Source organism: Hypanus sabinus, chromosome 25 (genome assembly GCF_030144855.1).
Source record: "Hypanus sabinus isolate sHypSab1 chromosome 25, sHypSab1.hap1, whole genome shotgun sequence".
Lineage (NCBI taxonomy): Eukaryota > Metazoa > Chordata > Chondrichthyes > Myliobatiformes > Dasyatidae > Hypanus > Hypanus sabinus.
The window spans coordinates 20751361-20770680 of record NC_082730.1 but is presented as its reverse complement, the minus strand read 5'-3'; the positions used below and the strand labels follow the sequence as shown (position 1 = coordinate 20770680).

The 19320-nt window shown below is 43.6% G+C and overlaps 1 protein-coding gene across 4 annotated transcripts in view; it reads left to right on the top strand.

Moving 5' to 3' along the window:
• The first annotated feature begins 267 nt into the window (after nt 1-267).
• LOC132381081 (ETS domain-containing protein Elk-4-like) overlaps nt 268-19320 on the top strand; it is a 65444-nt gene continuing 46391 nt past the window's right edge. For 2 of the 4 annotated variants that reach the window (XR_009507924.1, XM_059950269.1), the window contains exons 1-2: nt 268-407; nt 565-706. The gene's annotated coding sequence lies outside the window, so the exon portion shown is untranslated. The remainder of the gene's footprint in view (nt 408-564; nt 707-19320) is intronic. The other 2 variants (XM_059950271.1, XM_059950270.1) reach the window with 2 other exon arrangements.

Below are 19320 nucleotides of genomic sequence, written 5' to 3'. Positions count from 1 at the left end.
GAAAAGCAAAGAAGAACAAAAAAAAACGTGGGAGAATCCTTAAAGTGTTGATCCACGCATAGGCACCCGCCGCCAGCAGCCTTCTCCTCTTCGCTCCGACACCAGGAAATCCCCGGAGACAGCAGACGCGGTGAAGTTAACAAGCGGACGGGGCGAGACAGCTACAGGCTTGAAACTGAGCGGTGAGAACTGGGAGACCCGCGCCTCCAGGTCGGGGAGGAAATGCAACCTTTACCCAGAGTCTCTCCTTCTCCTTCCTCTCCACACCCCCAGCCTCCTGCAAAACGACCGGAGAGGCTTTCTCTGTGGCAGTGAACGATACTTTGATTTGAATTTCAACATTGTAAATAGCATGATCACCTTGGAACTGCCGGTCCCAGAATTTGCAGAGACTCGCCGGAGTTGGGGTGAGTGTGTGTGTGTGTGTGTGTGTGTGTATATATATATCTGTGTATGTCTTGTTCTCTCCCCACCCCCACCCCCGCTGTTGCAGTTGTTCGTCTTACAAGATTGTTTATTTCCCCTCTTGATCTTGGCTCTTGTGTAACAAAATTCTTTTTGAAGGGAGCGGGGAGACAATTGGATTAAAATGTATCGAGCTGGCGGACGTAGCGAGGTCGAGCCCAGCTGTCGACTCCTGGTTTGTGGTGAAGTCGGGAGTTAATTCAAGCGTTGGCAAATGACTGACTAGAAAGCATAAAATAAAGTAAGAGGACGTGGTTGAGTTTTTATTTATAAATGGGGTTATAGTAAACGGTTTAAATAGGCGAGCTAAACTGATAAAGAGAACCGCCCACTCCGATGATTGGGCCTTCTTTAGGCCCGAGTATGGGTTCGCAGGTTTGCGTTTCATCCTGTCGACTCTTGGTTACTTCCCGAACACCCTCATCTTCCCCAACCCGCCAACTATAAACGAGACGCTCTCCCTCGTTCACTCTCTGAGGGATCCGGTTACGAACTGGTTTAGGAGCTCCGGAGACTCTGAGTTTGGCATCCAGCTCGAGGTGGCTCACGCAGAGATTGCTGCTGGAAAATGGGCGTGTGTGGGCACTAAGTGAAGCTGGAACTGGGCTTCAGTTCGGACGCCTGTCACCCGCCACACAGACACACACACACACACACATTCATTCACATACACACAGGGACACATAATATACACGCGCGCACACACACAACCATTGCCTCTCAAAAGGCTGGGAGCACCGCGCTTTAGATACACATATGGCAAGGACAACTCGGGATATTTTACTGTCTTTATGTGGGGGGGGGGGGGGGAGAGAGAGGATTACATTTTAAGTCACGGACTGATCTGTAAAGGCTACTTTGCTCCTGATCTAGTGGCGGTGACATTCAGCTCACCTGGCACTTCGCTGCCCCAGAGGTGGAGGCTTCCAGCCACTTACCGCGAATAGCTTAATGAGGTGGGTGGGAAACCGTTCAGAAGTAATGTCAGAAAACAGTGCCGGCGGTTCGATTATTTTCACACCTACACACACATTATTTTTAACAGTATATATCACCATGTTATTTATACAGTGGTGATAATAAAATGGAAGCCGTGGATAGGCTGCTGGTGACACGGACAGTCAAAAGAACCATCCCTTGGGTCCACGTACGAAGTGTATGACCCACAGGCGCTTTTGGTAATCTGCTTCCCCTGGTTCAATGTAACTGCTGACACTTCTACGTCTTAAATGAATAAAGACCAACAAATGTTCACAAATACATGTAGGCAACATTCGGTCCTATTCTCTAACCACGGGTTGTTTTGTGTGTTCTTAATGGTTAAAGGACAGGGCAAAGTTGTCAATAATTTAGTGGTTTATAGAGCAATCGTGTTTTGTTGATGCTTGCGATAAGGTGACGCCAGATGTGAGGGCGAGTTGAAGAGGGAAGAAATTGGCTGATCAAATTCGGATTTAGATTTATGAATCACACATAATGCGTCGTTTGTGTTAGCCACCAATACGCTCAAGGACCTGCTGGAAGGAGCCGGCCATTATCGCCACACAGTCCCGCGCCGACAGAGCAGGTCAGCGGAACAACAAACAGACCTGCAATCTCAGGACCAGTCACCTCTGAGCCTCCAACTTCGGATTTCGCACCAGTCATGGGTTTGATCATCGGACCTCCGATCCCGGGGACCCCGGACCTGGTGACTCCCTTGGGCCCCTGCCGTTGGACATGCTGACCTCTTTACAATCTTCGGGCTTCTGCCTCTGGTAGATCATTTAGTCATCGGATCTTCAATTAGATCATGTTTATTCCGTTTCTCAACGTGTTCTCTTGTATTTCGACTGTAAGTAATAGTATACCTAAGGTGAGAGGAGGAAAAATTATGGGGAGATGTCAAATGTTTTTTTTTAAAAACACAGTGATAAGTGCCTGGAAAACATTGCCAGGGATGGTGCTAGAGGCTGATACAACAGAGACATTTAAAAGACACAAGAGTTAAGGAGTGTATAGGAAAGAAGATTACAGAGTAGTTTTATGTTGCTTGACACAACATTGTGGAACAACAGGACGGTGCTGTACTGCTCAATGTTTTAATAAAAAATCTGGCAATCAATTTTTTTTTTTATTGATATACAGCATGGGATAGTCCCTTTTAGCCCTTTGAGCCCTGCCTCCCAGCAATCCTCCAATGTAGTCCTAATCAGGCAGCAATTTGCAATGAACAATTAACCTACCAACCAGTATGTCTTTGGACTGTCGGAGGAAACACACGAAGTCACGGGCAGCAATTTGCAATGAACAATTAACCTACCAACCAGTGTGTCTTTGGACTGTCGGAGGAAACACACGAAGTCACGGGGAGAATATACAGACTCCTTTCGGGACGTGGCAGGAATTGAACCCAGGTCACCAGTACTGTAAAGTAGTTGAGCTAAACACTGCACTACCCTGCTGCCCCATCCTTCATTGCTTTAGGAGAGAATGTCATTTTCCACTACTCCACGTGTGATAAAATAAAATGGAACATCTGTACCTGCTGATTCTTCCCAGCCTCCACGTGCAGGAACCTCCCAGACTCCACCCAGGTATTAGGATTAGAACATAGAACAATACAGCACAGTACAGACCCTTTGGCCCACAATGTTGTGCTGACCCTTAAACCCTGTTTCCCATATTACCCTCTACTTTAAATTCCTCCATATACCTGTCTAGTAATCTCTTAAATTCCACTAGTGTATCTGCCTCCACCACTGACTCAGGCAGTGCATTCCACGCACCAACCACTCTCTGAGTGTAAAAAAAAACCTTCCTCTAATATCCCCCTTGAACTTTCCTCTCCTTACCTGAAAGCCATGTCCTCTTGTATTGGGCAGTGGTGCCCTGGGGAAGAGGTGCTGGCTGTCCACTCTTATCTATTCCTCTTAATATTCAGACAGGATTCACCTGCCACTTGCTCCAGACTCATCACCTGCAGCCTATTTAACCCCAGTTCTCAATCACAGCCCTCAGTTGCTCATCGAACTGGCTTTCGAACTCTAGCTTTCACTCTCACTGCCTGAAGTTTACCTGGTTGCCTGTTGTGTTTAATTTCTCTTCTGTCTTGATTGGTGGCCCCTCGTGGCATATTATTTTGCGGTCTGTTATTAAAGTTAGCATTCAGTGCTGAATCGTCCCCGCTACTCTGATTTTGAGTCAAATCTCCTTTGTATTTCCTGACAGATGAAGTTGCATAGAGATTACAGAACTATACAGGATGTAAACAGGCCTTTCCCACTGGCCACCAATCTCCCATTTAGATTATTTCTACACAAATCCTGTTTTATTCACCTCACATCCTTACCAAGTCCCACTCTGCTGGATGTTAGAGATGATTTCCAGCGGCCAGGAGGTCTACCAATGTGGGTGGAAACTGGAGCACCTAGGGGGGAAGTCCACACAATCACAATGAGGGCATGTAAATTCCACACAAACAGGAGCAGCAGGCAGGTTTGAACCTGTAGCTCTGGCATTGTGTGGGAGTGGCTCAGCTCGATTGTAGCAGAATACCACCCTGGAGAGTCATATGAGCGCCAGCTGTGCTACTGGTGTGTGTGAATGCAATAGAACAGCTTGAAAAGCACTGTCTATGAATGTCAAGAATGAATAGTTTTTTCTTGTAAGTAATTTTTTTACTATGAATAAAGTTTATTTTTTTTTAAATTAGCTCTGCTATGATATTGTCTGGTGAAGTTGGACAGGTTAGGCGTATATCCACTTGAGTTTAAAAAGGTGAGAAGGGAAGGCTAGGAGCAACTGATTAAAGGCAGCTGGTTCATTGTGTGTACAAGGACTGTGTACAAGGACTGTGAACGAGAACTGGGGGTTTAAATAGGCTACAGGTGATGAGACTGGAACGGGCAGCAGGTGAATCCTATTAGCTAGGTGGAGTTTGGGAGGTGCCTGCATATTGGAATATATGAGAAATCTTTGAGTGACTGGCTGTGGACAGGATGCTTTGAAGAGAGCTCAGATGTTGGTGTGTCTTATTCATGGTTGCATCTCTTGGATTCAACTTTATGAGTTGTTTTGATTTTTGAAATCAACTTGTTTTGATTTCTCCTAATGCTTTCGCCCTTTAGAGCAGGGGTTCCCAATCTGTGGTCCACAGACCCCTCAGTTAATGGTAAGGGACACGGAATAAAAAAGGTTGGGAACCCCTGCTTTAGAACATAGAACATACAATAAAACAATACAGCACAGTACAAACCCTTACTCCCACAATATTGTGCTGACCCTTTAACCTACTAGATCAATCTAATTCTCTCCCCCGGTGCATTATTTTAAACAATGTACTTGTAAACCTAAACTTGAGGAAGCACAAACCCCCTAGGATCATTCTAGTGAATTTTCTCACTGCCATTTTATTTAGCATCAGAAATCTTAAGCCTAAAGTGAGATGTGATGTCACAAAACTCTACTTGTTCACATGTGGAGCTCTGGAACGTGCTTTCTGCGCAGTAGAGTACTAAAGGCAGCATAACAATTTTATGGCACTGCTCTTCTAACCGAACTGTTGAAATAGCAGTCAATTGGTCAATGAAAAATGTTTCTTCTGAATATCCATCCTTGTCTCTGGCCAGCTTCACTGTGCCTCTTGAAGAGTAAAATGAAATTAATTAAATATGTTAATTGTATGCTAACAAGTATACTATATTAACACACTAAGTTACATTGGTTACCTGCCAATGTACATCAGCGTCCATTCACAAATTATTTCACGATGTTGACCCTTTCAACTCAGTAATCACCTACAAGTGCTCCCCCCATTTCCAGCCTCATGCAGTCAAACAGCACACAAGGGAGCTTTGGCCCTTCTAGTCCATGCCATTTACTAAAGACCAATTCGCACTAATCCTATTAACAATTTCTGAAGGAAAATAATCAATATCAAACAAATTAATTGTTCTCCTATCATAGAAGCTGCCTGACAAGCTGATTATTTCCAGGATTTTTTGTTTTATTTATACTGGTCAAATGTGATCAATTTTGACACTTGTGGTTGCAGAGGCAAGGGACAATCAGAACTGTAGGCTCAATAGGACTTATTTTAGTTTTTACAATAAGGCACTCTGTCACAATCTAAGATAAGATCAGTTGCTGATTTGACTTATCTTTCTACCTTCAGATAATCATTAGTTCCTCCAAGGTGTGGTTGATCATTTGGCTAATATTTTTATTTATTAATTTATTTTATTTTACATTGAGATACACTGTGGAATAGGCCCCTCTAACCCTTTGAGCTGCGCTACCCAACAACCTCGATTTAACCCTAGCCTAATCACAGAACAACTTTACAATGACCAATTAATCAGCTAACCCACTAACTGGAACACCTTTGGACAGGGGATGAAACTGGAACACCCAGAGGAAACCTACGCATTCCATGGGTACAAACTCCCTGCAGGTGACATTGGAATTGAACTCTGAACTCTGACGCCCCTGGCTCTAATAGCATTGCGCTAACCGCTGTGTTACTGTGGCACCCTGGAAGGATGATCAGATGTCTTGCCATTCACTCCTTGCCTTTGGTCACGATAAGTGTCAGTCTTCCCAGAATTCCAGCATCTCACAGCCAATTGGAAAGTGAAAGATTCTTCATGACTGGCATTTTATAACTAATAAACAGAAAAACAAGCTTAAAGCATGTTAATTTTAATTATTCTCTGATCTCTCAAATGTTCAATTGGGCTCTGTTTACTGGGAGAATTTGATAACCTGTTTTTTTGAACTCCTGGTCTCTGACCAGTCTCTAACACACTGACCTAGATATATGTAATTATCTTAATGCAACTTTGATAGTGTACTGTCAGCTGCAGTTTAGTTGCTTCTTTTGAGCAAGACCAGATTTATAAGGCACTTTTCATTGATATTCTCATGCTTCATAGACAATTTGATACTTTTGAGGTTTTTTTCACTGTTGTAGAGCAACATCTGGGTTTGGAGACTCAAGCAAAGCACTTAGATGGCATTTGAGTTCTACTTGATTGGATGAGACCTCAATGTTGGGCCAACTTGATGACCTTCTTTCCCAGTTCTGACAATAGGCCTTCGACTGAAACATTAACTGTTTCTTTTCCAACAGATGCTGACTGACCAGCTGAGCGTTTCTGATATTTTCTGCTTTTATTTCAGTTTTCTCTAGTTGTTTTAATTTTCATTTCTTGGTACCACCCTACGCTGTCCTATTTTTCTCTTTCTCTATCTCCCTTTCTCTCTTTCTTTCTTTCTCTCTTCTCTCACCCCACCCCTCCACACACACACACACACACACACACACACACACACACACACACACACACACACACACACACACACACACACACACACACACACACACACACACTTGATTCGGAATTAAACAATAAAGTACACACTGCGGCTGCCTGGCTTGTCTTCATTAACTAGTGCAGCGTTCCACATGAATGCAAATTCCTGGAAAAATATTGCATTGAATTTTCCTCAGCTGCACCAGGCAAATTATATAAATAGCAACTCCAGCCTGCAAAAATAGATCTATTTATGTGAACATTGATTTACTTGAGAAACTTGTGCTAATGCTTTAGGATGTATAATAAAATTTTAAAACACCCATCCGGATATTTACCTGTCAGCTCTCCTTCTGTGTTTTACTCTCTCTCTTGTGGCTTTTCGTTTTTCTTGAGCCCTCTTTCTGTCTGTGCATATCTTTTTCATTTCCCTTCTCGGCCACTCTACCTGTCTGTGGACATCACCCTCTCTGTCATTTTCTCTCTCTCCTTCACCCTTAGTCCCTCATTCTTATTCTGTTGCTCTCTTCCTCCATATTTCAATTGAGATTAAAAAGTGTGCATCAACAAGCCAGTAGACTGTATGTGTTCTCTTCTCTCTCTCTCTCAGACACACACAAACACACACTTGTGAGAATCTTTTGGTGTACAATATAAGTTGCAGTTGATGATACTCCCACTGATATATGCTGCTCCTCACATGGGAATTGTAGCACCTACTATTGAGTTGTGATCTCATTTTATTGCAAAGCTTGTTTCACAGAAGCGTCGAGCTTGTTTTGTTCTCAAAAAGCAAAATTCTTCTGGCAGAAGTTTATAAAATTGTGAGAGGCATAGCAGAAAAAATCTTCCCCCCCCCCCCAAGTTAAAAATATCAGATAGAAGAAGACAAGAATTAAATCAGGGGTTCCCACCTTGGGGTCCATAGCATAAAAAAGATTGGGAACCCCTGATTTAATGTGGGAGGGGCGAAGTTTAAAGATGTGCAGGACAAGTTTATTTTTATAAGGTAGGTACCAGGAACGGGCTGCCAGAGATAGTAGTGGAAGCAGATAAAATAGTAGTAATTAGGAAGACTTGAGGTGGGCAGATGAAGGTACAGGCAATGGAGGGATATGGATCAGGTGCAGCCAGAGAGATTTAATTTAATTTGCCACTGTATTCAGTGCAGATACTATGGGCTGAAGAGCCTCTTGTGGTGCTGCACCGTTCCATGTTCAAAGTTGTGTCTGAGGCTTATTGGAGTAAAATGCATCAGAAGCTGAAAATCTGAACTAAAACCAGCAGATCTCGCAGCGTCCATGGATAAAAGAAACAGCTGATGCTTTAGATCAAAGATCCTTCATCGGAATTGGAAATGTGAGTAGGCGATCAGTTACAGAGGAGGGTGCAGAGAGCAAGACCAGGTTTCCTTTGTTAACCTTGAGAAGTGGGTGAGGAGTTGGGAGTGGCGAAGGTGCTGTTCGGACAGGACCTCCCAAGATTTTGACCCAATGATCATGAACGAAGCTATGGCCAATGCACACCTCAGTCAGGATAGTGTGTCCTTGCTTAGATAGACCTTGATAGTCCTTGCTTTCTTATTGGAGGCCTGGAGTAACACATACAAAATGCTGCAGGAACTCAGCCAGTCAGGCATCATCTAAGGAGAGGATTAAAGAGTCAGTGTTTGAGGCCTGTGCAGTCCTGCAGTGCTGATGAAGAATCTCAGCCTGAAACGTTGATTCTTCATTCCTCTCTGATCCCCCAGTATTTTGTGTGTTTCTCTGGACTTCCAGCATTTGCAGAATCTCTTATATTTATGGACTGGAGCATATTCTGCTATAAACCGAGGTGCAAGGTGTGTCTATGTTTGCTCCTCATTCTCTGAAGTAGTTTTTGGGTTAGAAGGACTTGGTCACTCTTAACCTCCTACCTCTCTCTGCTTAGCGATGCTGTGCTTTGTACTCAGTATCTTGGAAAGCTAGCAAAAGCTGTTCCACAGCTTCTGCAACCCAGCAATTCAAATATGAACCAACCTGTAGGAACAAGTTGCTGCACAGCCCTTGTACCTGTAGTTAGTGGGTGAGACAACATTCCGTCATTTCTATTTTGTATTTGAACTCTACTATTTCCATACACTTCGTACTCACTAGAACCCAAGCATCTGATTGCACACTCTCTATGCCACTCATCTCTCACACACGCTACAACATCAATCAATCTCCTCAGCCCCTACACACTCTGTTCTCACTTGTGGAGGTGCCAGGGGAAACTTTAAAGGGGCCTGAGGGGCAACTTTCTCTACACACAAGGTGGTGGGCATCTGGAATGAGCTGCCAGAGGAAATGGGAGAGGCGGGCACTGCCACCATGTTTAAATGACATTTAGAGGGCCACATAAGTCGGAATGCTTTAAAGGGATATGGGACAAATGCAGGGTAATGGCGATATCTCAAGTAGCCCCTTTAGGCTGGCCTGGATGAGATGGGCTGAAGGGCCTGTTTCTGTACTGTACGACTCTATAATTATTGCCCATTTTCTCACTTTCAATGTATTGTCCATTTCCCTACTAGTCACATTCAAATTTTACCCCATCTATCTATCCGCCCTCTTGTGCTTACACAATCCAGCTCTGTTGAGTGACACTCTTTGCTCTGAACTCCATTTTCATCAGCATTCCAAAGACAATAAGGAGTCTAACCATGTCCCCTTAAAATATAATGAATTAGCATTATTAGAAACCCTAACCATGATGTATTGGTCACCATTGGGTAGAAATTGAAATTGATCAATTATATACAAATTGAGGTAACACTATGAGGGGTATAGATAGGGTAAATGAAAGCAGGCTTTTTTCACTGAAGTTGGGTGGGACTAGGGTTGGTGGTCATAGCTTAAAAGTGAATGGTGAAATATTTGAGGAACCCAAGGGGGAACAACTTCACTCAGAGGATAGTGCGAGTGTGGGACAGAGGAGGTGGTGGATATGGGTTTGATTGCAACATTTAAGTTTGGATAAGTACAAGGATGGGAGAGCTATGCAGGGCTCTGGTCCAGGTGCAGGTCGATGGGGCTAAACAGAACAATAGTTCAGCAGATGGGCCGAGGGGCCTGATTCTGATCTGTATGACTTCTTTAACTGAAGATCATGAGATGAATTTTCTGCAATGAGTTACTTGCTTCTTGAACCTCCAAAGCCAAGCAGAGAGAATGAAAAATTTGAAGTACTGTCCACTTGCTTGGGATGAGGCCACCCTGTATATAGTCACACACATAAAATGCTGGAGCCACTCAGGAGGTCAGTCAGCATCTACGGAGGAAGATAAACAGTGAACGTTTCAGGCCAGACCACTGAGTTCCTCCAGCATTTTGTGAGTGTGAATCAAGATTTTCCACCCTCAGCAGGATCTCTGAAGTCAAGAAGATTGGGACTGTCAGGAATTGGAAATGGATTGATCACGATCCAAACCACAACACTAAACATCCTCTCACAAAGCCATCATGAGTTGTTTGGTTTCTACTGTCCTAATTTGGACATTTATCACTTTTGACTTGTCACTGGATCAATATCCAAGAAAAAAAATGCTCCACAACTTGATATGCAGCCATGGGAGAATGCTACTCACTGCCAACTTCCTGATGACAGAGATGGAAATAGATTCTAGTATTGCATGAAACGGCTACTTCTGGTCAATGATAAAATTACATAATAAATCTGGAGCTGTCTACTACTGATTGAAATAGAAGCATTTGCACTGCCTGGCAAAATAGATTTGCTCAATATTCAAGCAGTAAATAGATGACAATGAATGATACTTGAATGGGTTTCAGTGCTGAGCACACACTATTAACATTGGCACAGTTGGTGATTGTCAGTGAATGATCCCGGGAATGGAAGAGTTAATATAACAGGAGCATTTGATGACTCCGGGTCTGTACTCACTGGATCTTAGAAGAGGGAGGGGGGATCTATCAAATATTAAAAGGCCTGGGTAGAGTGGACTTGGAGAGGATGATTCCTATAGTAAGGGAAGTTTAGGACCAGAGAGCTCGACCCCAGAGCAGAAGAACTTCCCTTTAGAACAGAGATGAGGAGTTATACCTTCAGCCAGGGGGTGATGATTCTGTGGAATTCTTTGCCCCAGATTGCTGCGGAGCCAAAGTCATTGGGTATATTTAAAGCAAAGATTGACGGATACTTGATTATTGGGGAGAAGGCAGGAGAATGGGGTTGAGAGGGATAATAAATCAGCTATGATGGAATGGCAGAGCAGGCTCGAATGGCCAAGTAGCCCAATTCTTTTCTTATATTTTATGGTCTTAATGTCTTATGTTTTATGAATGCAGTGCTTCTCTCTCTCTAGATATTATTTGGCTTCATCCAACCTTGTGGAATTTAGGAGCCATTCCAAATGATTCCTTCTGCTGCCCATCCCTCCCCACAACCCTCTAAAGTTTGAACCCAGAGTAATTTCCTTATTCACTTACAACTGATTTTGCTTACAGTTGATGTATCAACTTTTAAACTTTGGCATTCAAATCAATGTCAGTTTTGTGATAGTTGTGTTTATGTGCGAAGGATATCTGTGTAGCTAAATTGGCATGATCTCTTGGATCTTAAGTGGCCACACTCAGTAGCCACTTTATTAGTTATTATCTGTACAGGAGGTACCTAGTAAAGTGGCCACTGTGTGTATGTTTGAGGTTTTCTGCAGCTCTAGTCCATCCACTTCAGGGTTCAACATGTTCAGCATTCAGAGAGTTCTTCTGTACAGCCGTGTTGTAACATGTGGTTATTTGAGTTATTGTCATCTTCCTGTCAGCTTGAACCAGTCGGGCCATTCTCCTTTGACCTCTCTCACTAACAAAACATTTCCACCCAGAAAACTGCCATTCACTGGATAAGTTTTGTTTTTCGCAGCTTTCCATGAAATTTCTTAAAGACTGTTGCTTGTGAAAATCCCAAGAGATCAGCAGTTTTTCGGATACTCAAAAGTCACAGTTAAATATCTTGCAGTAAATCACATTTCTTCCCCATTCTGATGCTCGTCCAGAACGACAACTGACCTGCTTGATCGTGCCTGCATGCTTTTGTGCGTTGAGTTACTGCCACATGATTGGCTGGTTCGATATTTGTATTAACGAGTGGGTGCATAGGCATACCTAATAAAGTGGCCGCTGAGTGTAGGTTGTGGAGAACCAAGTGGTGGTGGTTGTTGAGCAGGGATTTCCCAGGGTATTGGTCTTACTGTCTCATTTCTAGGTCTCATAAACAATGTGCCCTGGAGTCAGTACACAGAGTCTGAAGCCTGCTCCTGCACATTTCCTTCTCTTTGCTTTGAAAAGCTGCCAGGTTATACTGAGGCTTGTCTGTGCAAGTCCCACCTGCTTTATGTCTAAATGTCACACGTTCTTTCGAAAAAAGCAATTCTGGTACGTGTCCACAGTATGCCTTCCTGTGATGGGAAGGGGCGGGGCGGGTTATAGTGTAAAGCAAATAGGGGACCGGAGGAAGGGCTGAGCTTCCTCAGCCATTAACACTCTGATCTCCAGCAGGAGAAGGGCTGGGATGCTGCAAGATGGGAGTGGGAGGCACGGGCTGACTGCCTTCCTTATGTGTCGTAAATTTAGAAGGATTTATATTTAATTTTATTTAGAGATACAGCACTGTAACAGACCCTTCTGAGCCAAAGAGCCCGTGCTACCCAATTACACCCATGTGACCGATTAACCTACTTAACCTATGGACTGTGGGACGTACAAACTCCTTACAGACAGTGGCGGGAATTGAACCCGGGTCATTGGTGCTGCAATAGCGTTACACTACTGTGCTGTTCAACCCAATTTTGTGATACTCCCAACATATTAAACTGGATTCCTAGGATTCCTGTGCAATGCAGCTTCATTTCAGCCAAGGCTTTTTCTTTATGGTATTACATAGTACAGAAGAGGGGCATTCTGCCCATCATACCTGTGCCAGCCCTTTTGAAAGGGCCCTCCAACCTGTTGCAGTCTCATGGAAGTTAATTTAATTATCGAGATTCCTGATGAAACTCACTGCCAAGTCCACTTCTAGTAATATTTTCTGGAACATTACTCTGACTGGCTAAAACAAACAATTCCTTCTCTCCACTTCGGTTCTTCTTACCAATTATCCTCCTGGTTAATTTTCTCTTTCATCTTACATAGAGCCATAGGGTAATTTAGCATGGAGACAGGCCCTTCGGCCCAACTCATCCATGCTGATCAAAGTGTCTATGCTAAGCTGGCCCCACTTACTTCCATTTGGTCTGTGTACCTCCGAACCTTTCCTATCAAAGTACTTCCCAAATGTACCTCAAATGTCATTATTTTACTCGCCTCAGTACTCTCTCTGGCAGCGCGTTCCATTTACCCTCTGCGTGAGGAGTTGCCCCTCAGACTCATTTTAAATCTAGCCCCCTTTCTGTGCCCTCCAGTTTTCAGCTCTCTTTCCTTGGGAAAATAACTGCAATATTCACCGTATTTCTGCTCCTCATGACTTTACCACCCCGATAAAAAGACCATAAGGTATAAGAGCAGAGTTAGTCCATTTGGCCCACCGAGTCTGCTCTGCCACCACTCAGTCTCTTATACTCCAAGAGATGGAGCTCTAGCTTGCACAGACTCTTCCTCAAGTCCTGGTAGCACTCTGTCCTGAAGCTGCCATCTTCTGATTCAGATTGAAATTCATTTTGTTTATCACATGTATGTGCGGAACATACAGTGAGATGCATTGTTACCGTTAGCAACCAACACAGCGCAAGGATGCGCTGGGGGCAGTCCGCAAGAGCCGCCACACATTCGAGCGCCAACATAGCATGCCCATACGCAGAACACAACAAGCAACGGAATAACAGCACCAAAAGAAGCCCCTTTACTCCCTCTCGCCCTTCCACATACATGGACGGACCCCCTACCCTAGGACCAACATCTGAGCCTCCAGTCTCCGTCCATCAAGCTTTGGCCTTTGAGCTTCAGCGCCTGTACTTCTGATCAAGCTTCAGTATTAACCCCAAAATGGCTGATGATCAGACCTCAATATTCTGCCAGGTTGTCTTGCTAATAGCTGTTTAAGCTATTTGCCCGTCTTTTGATGAGCCAGCAGAGAGGAGTGAGGGGGCAGCACGATCCAGCCCTGCTGCTTGAGCAGCTTAGTTGCCAATTGGAAACCATTGGGTTGTGCCTTGCCTCTCCCTGCCTCGTCGCCAGCCCAGTGACTGTGAGAAAGCAGCAGAATATCAGGTTGTTCCAGCCAATGGGGCAAACCCCAAGGATGAAGTTCTATATCTCCTTGCACCACAGAAGAGGCTAGTCAGCCCAATTAAAAACAGAAAATGCTGGAAATACTTTGCAGGTCAAGCTGCATGTGTGGATGAGAAATAGAGCTAATGACCCTGGATTTCAGCCACCGAACAGTCTCAGTACTCTGTTAATTTTCCCTCGCACCTTTTCTCATCAACTCCTCGCACCAGGGACAACCTGTAGTGGTCAGATAACCTGCCAGCCAGCAGTTAGTTGGGATTTAGGAGGAAAGAAGAGCATCTGAAGGAAATGCACAGGGTCTCATGGAGAATTCACATGCTCCACCAGAGGCCAGGATTGTTGATACTGTAACAGTGACAGTGTGTAAACCAAAGTCTGAGATTTTCCTCATCCGTGCCACCTAGGATAACCTTGTACCCTAGAGCCCTGGACTACTACGTAACATCAAATAAATTCCCTGTCATTTCAGCTTAAGATATCAGAATCAGGTTTATGTCATCGGCATACGTCGTGAAATTTGTTGACTTTGCAGCAGCGGTACAATGCAATACACGATAATTTTTTTTTAAATTAAATTACAGTAAATATATATGTATATTAAATAGTCAAATGAAGGTAAGTAGTGCAAAGAGAGAAATAAAAAAAAACAATGAGGTAGCGTTCATGGATTCAAGAGGAAGCTGTCCCTGAATTGTTGAGTGTGTGCCTTCAGGCTTCTGTACCTCCTTCCTGATGGTAGTAATGAGAAGAGAGTATGTCCTTGGTGGTGGGGGTCCTTGATGATGGAGCTGCTTTTCGGAGGCACCGCTCCTTGAAGAAGTCTTGGGTGCTACGGAGGCTAGTATCCATGATGGAGCTGACTAATTTTACAGCTGGCATCTTAAAAAATTATATATATTAGGATTTAACATATCAAAAGGGTTAAGTCCCAGATACAAGATATCAGATTCAGATTCATTTATTACATGTAGTTCAAAACAAACAGTGAAAAGCGTTGTTTGTGCTAACAACCAACACATTCAAGGATGTACTGTAAGTGTCACCACACATTCCGTCTCCACCATAGCATGCCTACAACGTTCAACACAACTACAACACCACACAGAACAATGCAAGCAACGACAACAGCAGATCAAAACAAAACAACAGTAAAACAAGCTTTTTTTTTCCACTCTCATCACACAGGCTTCCAAACCCAGAGAGAAGCCATCCCCAGGCCTTCAGTCCTTAGCCCAAGAAATTCAAACTCACGTAACTCGGGCTTCCAACCTCCAGCCTCTGGCCTGGACATCCAAACTTGCAGGCATAAGGTCTCCAATCTCAGTTTCTGGTCTGGACCTTCATGCCTCTACCTCCAGATTCGGTGACTTTGGTTTCCATAGTACCTCTTGCATCTTTTCAGGAAGTCTAAAATATTTCACGTTGCATTGCTTCTACAGTCGAAACAGATCAGCAGCCAATTTGTTGTTAGCAATAAAACATCAAACAATAATTTTTGATGGTTGCGTTAACAGATAAGTACTGGTCAGAGCATTGGGGATAATGCCTACTTTTTATTTATGCATTCAAGGATCTGGCCCTTGCAGGCTGAGCAGACATTTAACTGTCCATCCCTAATTGGCTTGAGAAGCTATGGACTCATTTGCTCACTCAAGGACTGCAGTGGTTGAAAAAGGCAGATCACTTAGTAAATTTCTACTCTGAGAGAGAGTTTCCGCAATGATGGAGCAAATCTCTGCATTGTATGGGAGTGTTAGCCGACTGTGTTTGGCAGTATTCATTGAAACCTATCAAATGTTGAAAGGCCTTGATACAGTGGATGCGGAGAGGATGTATTCCTATGATGGGGGAGTCCAAGACCAGAGGATTCAGCCTCAGAATAGAGGGCCGTCCATTTGCAATGGAGATGAGGAGGAATTTCTTAAGCCAGAGAGTGGTGCATCTGTGGAATTCATTGCCACAAGCAGCTGGGGAGACCAAGTCATTGGGTATATTTAAGATAGAGGTTGGTAGATTCTTGATTAGACAGGGCATGGGGAGAAAGCAGGAGATTGGGGCTAAGAGGGAAAGTGGGTCAACTATGATGAAATGGCAGCACACACTCGATGGGCCAAATGGCCTAATTCTACTCCTATACCTTATTGGCTTATGGTCTTATGAAACTAAGGTGGTGGTTTATGAAAGTGATCAAGGATACGACTTCTTGTTGGAAAACCACACTTCTGGTCCAGGGGCCATACTTACTTCAGGTTGGTAAGACACGGAAGATTTCTGTCCTTGTGGTACATTAGTAAATCAGTCAGGCTTTTTCACTGTGTGCCATTAGTAAGACTACCTTTTTTATTGAGTTGTTTAATGATCCAAGTTTAAATTCCCATCCTCTGTGACAGGATTCAAGTTATCTTCACGTCAGTGTTCCATAATTTGTCTACTGGTTCACTAACTTCGCCAGTTCATTTACACTAGTTCATTTCACAGAAGTGAGAGTGGAAGTTGGCACTATAATCAATGCCAACGTAACTTACTTACTGCCTTTTACGCCACTGGCATTTAGGGCGGCGCTGAAGGTCCCCCCTGTCAAGCCTTCCTTCATTGTGTCAGTAGCTTTCTCTCGATTTTCACTGCTGTCAGTTATGCAGGTCCCAGGTGGAGATGCAGGAATACCATTGCACTCAGATGCAGAAGGATTCTTTATTGCTGTTCCCTTAACAATTTTGTTAAGGTTGTTAGCCCTGAGCGAACCTCCAAACCTGGAGAACTGGTAGGCCACTCAATCTGTCCTATATACTCTTTGACCTGGTTAGCATGGGTGACCCTACCAAGAGCCAAAGCATAAAGTACTGACTCCACCCAACATAGTTCTCCAGTTCATGAGGCACGCAGGCTTCCAAGCCATGATCACTTGTAACTGTGCCAATTGAAAGGCTTTAGAGGAACAAGAAACAAGCCACTCATTGCAGAATGTTCATCTCATGATCTATAATTTTCATTTCAGTTTGAAGATAATTGGTCAACTTAAATTTCAACTCAGAGGTTGCCTCCAGCATACCAAAACATCAGGGTTAAGGGTTTTCATAAAGCTAATACATTACATTTCAAGGCAAGACTGTTACACTCACTGTATCAATAATCAAAATCAATTTATGAAAGTGATCAAGAATCTGCCTTCTTGTTGGAAAACCCTGAAAGAAATTTATTAATGTGCAAAAGTCTTAAGAACATATACTGTATTTAGCTAGGACACCTAAGAATTTTGCTCAGTACTGTACACTATGTCTTCCCAGTTATCAATTATCACTTAATTCTATTGAGCTAATAAAAAGTTTAGTATGCTCATTTCTGTTTCTCAGCCAACTTCCTATTTTAATCAATATACAGTACTGTGCAAATGTCTTAGCTATATATTTGTGCCTAAGACTTCCACACAGTACTGTATCTTGCAGGGGAATAAATCTGTTCTTGTTACTGAGTTTTCTATTCCACACTAATTAATTTGATGCCTAAGTAGTGTTCTCCAAATACTATCAAACCACTCAGTTTTCCAATCATTTGTAATGGCTCAGGGAAAATGCTACCATGCCCTTCTGAAATAACCAGGAGATGAGTGATGATTACCAGCTTTGAGGTGTTGCTAGCATATTGAGGATGCATTGGAACAGGGATCAATTCTTCATTGCCTTGCACTGATTCCCACTTACTACAGGAAACAAGTACCATTCTTGAGCAAAGATGAGGAGGTGGAAAAGAAAAAGTCATAAATCAGGACTTTAAAACCAAGGGTTCATGGACTCCTCGGTTAATGGTAAGGCTCCATGGCATAAAAAAAGATTGGGAACCCTTGCTTTAAAGAGAGCAAAAGTTGGGTAGCATTCAACCTGATGGCACGAACATTGACTTCTCAAACTTACAGTAATAGCTCCCCCCTCACCATTTCCCATTCACTATTCCCTCTCTCACCCTATTCTGCCAAGGCCTCCCTCTTTCTTTCTTCCATGGCCTTCTATCCTCTCCTATTAGATTCCTGCTTCTCCAACTCTGTACCTCTTTCACCAATCAACTTTCCAGCTCTTTACTACACCACTCCCCCCTCTCGGTTTCACCTATCACCTTTCTCACTTCCTCCCACCTTTTAACTCTGGCTCCTCAACTTTTTTGCTCTGGTCCTGCTGAAGGGTCTCGGCCCGAGATGTAGTCTGCACTCATTTCCATAGATACTGCCCGACCTGCTGAGCTCCTCCAGCATTTTGTGTATGTTGCTTGGACTTCCAGCATCTGCAGACTTCGATTATTTTCCTAATGCTGGCTGGATGGCTCCATTTTCACCGTGTGATCTCCCTCTCCAACTGCTACACCCAGTCAAAGTCTTTATTTTTTTGTTTTGAATGTCGTTCTTATTACCAGTACATTAAACATTTCAGGAAAATGGAACACACACCTTTGCCTCCAGGAATATTTCTGGGTGCCACTGCTTTGAGATTAATGGTCAATTCCTGGGTACTGTGAAGTTAATCTATGGGGATTGGCAGCCTCAGGGGAGGAGAAGTGACTGAATTGCCGTTGTTCATTCTGTAAGGCAGAGTCCCAGAACTTCTTTACTGAGGACCCTTGATTTTAAAATTATACTTAACCAGTCAGCTGAAACCTTAAGGAGTTCTGTGGTGTCTGACACAGTGGAAGAGAGAGGGGGCACAATACTCCTGCCAGCATGCCACAGCATAACTTTTTGTTTTGCCCATTCTAAATTTAGTTTGGTCATGTTTTCTCGAGTGTCACTAGTACTGGGTGCCAGACATTTGCCCTTGAGCTGTGGAATATTTGAGAATCTGCCAAACCCTTAAATATCGTCTGTTCTCCCACTGTTTTATCCAGGACCTTTACTCTGATATGAAGGGTTATTTGAAGGAAATGGATCCGCATGTGTGAAACAGCTGTGGCATTAACCTTGCCAGGACTCTGGAAAGTTCTCTCAGATGTGAGGGTAGCTGTGCAGAACAGAAGGAGGAATAATAGGTTGGGATTTAGGTAGTTTTAATGCATAAAACTACCTGAATCACAACCTGTTATTCTTTCCATTATTGAGGCCTGGAGTTTGGGATCCTGTCATCGGTGAGTCAGGGTTCGAGGCCTGGACTTGGGGATCCTGTTGGCAGTGAATCCTGTGCCTGATACTGGAGGTCGATCGGAAGTCCAGAAGTCAAGGCCTGATGGCCAAAGTGCCAGGTCAGCGAGTCTGTGAGTCATTTGGGGAAGTTGGAGGCCCGATGTCTGCAAGTTCAGTGGAGGCTGAAGGCCTA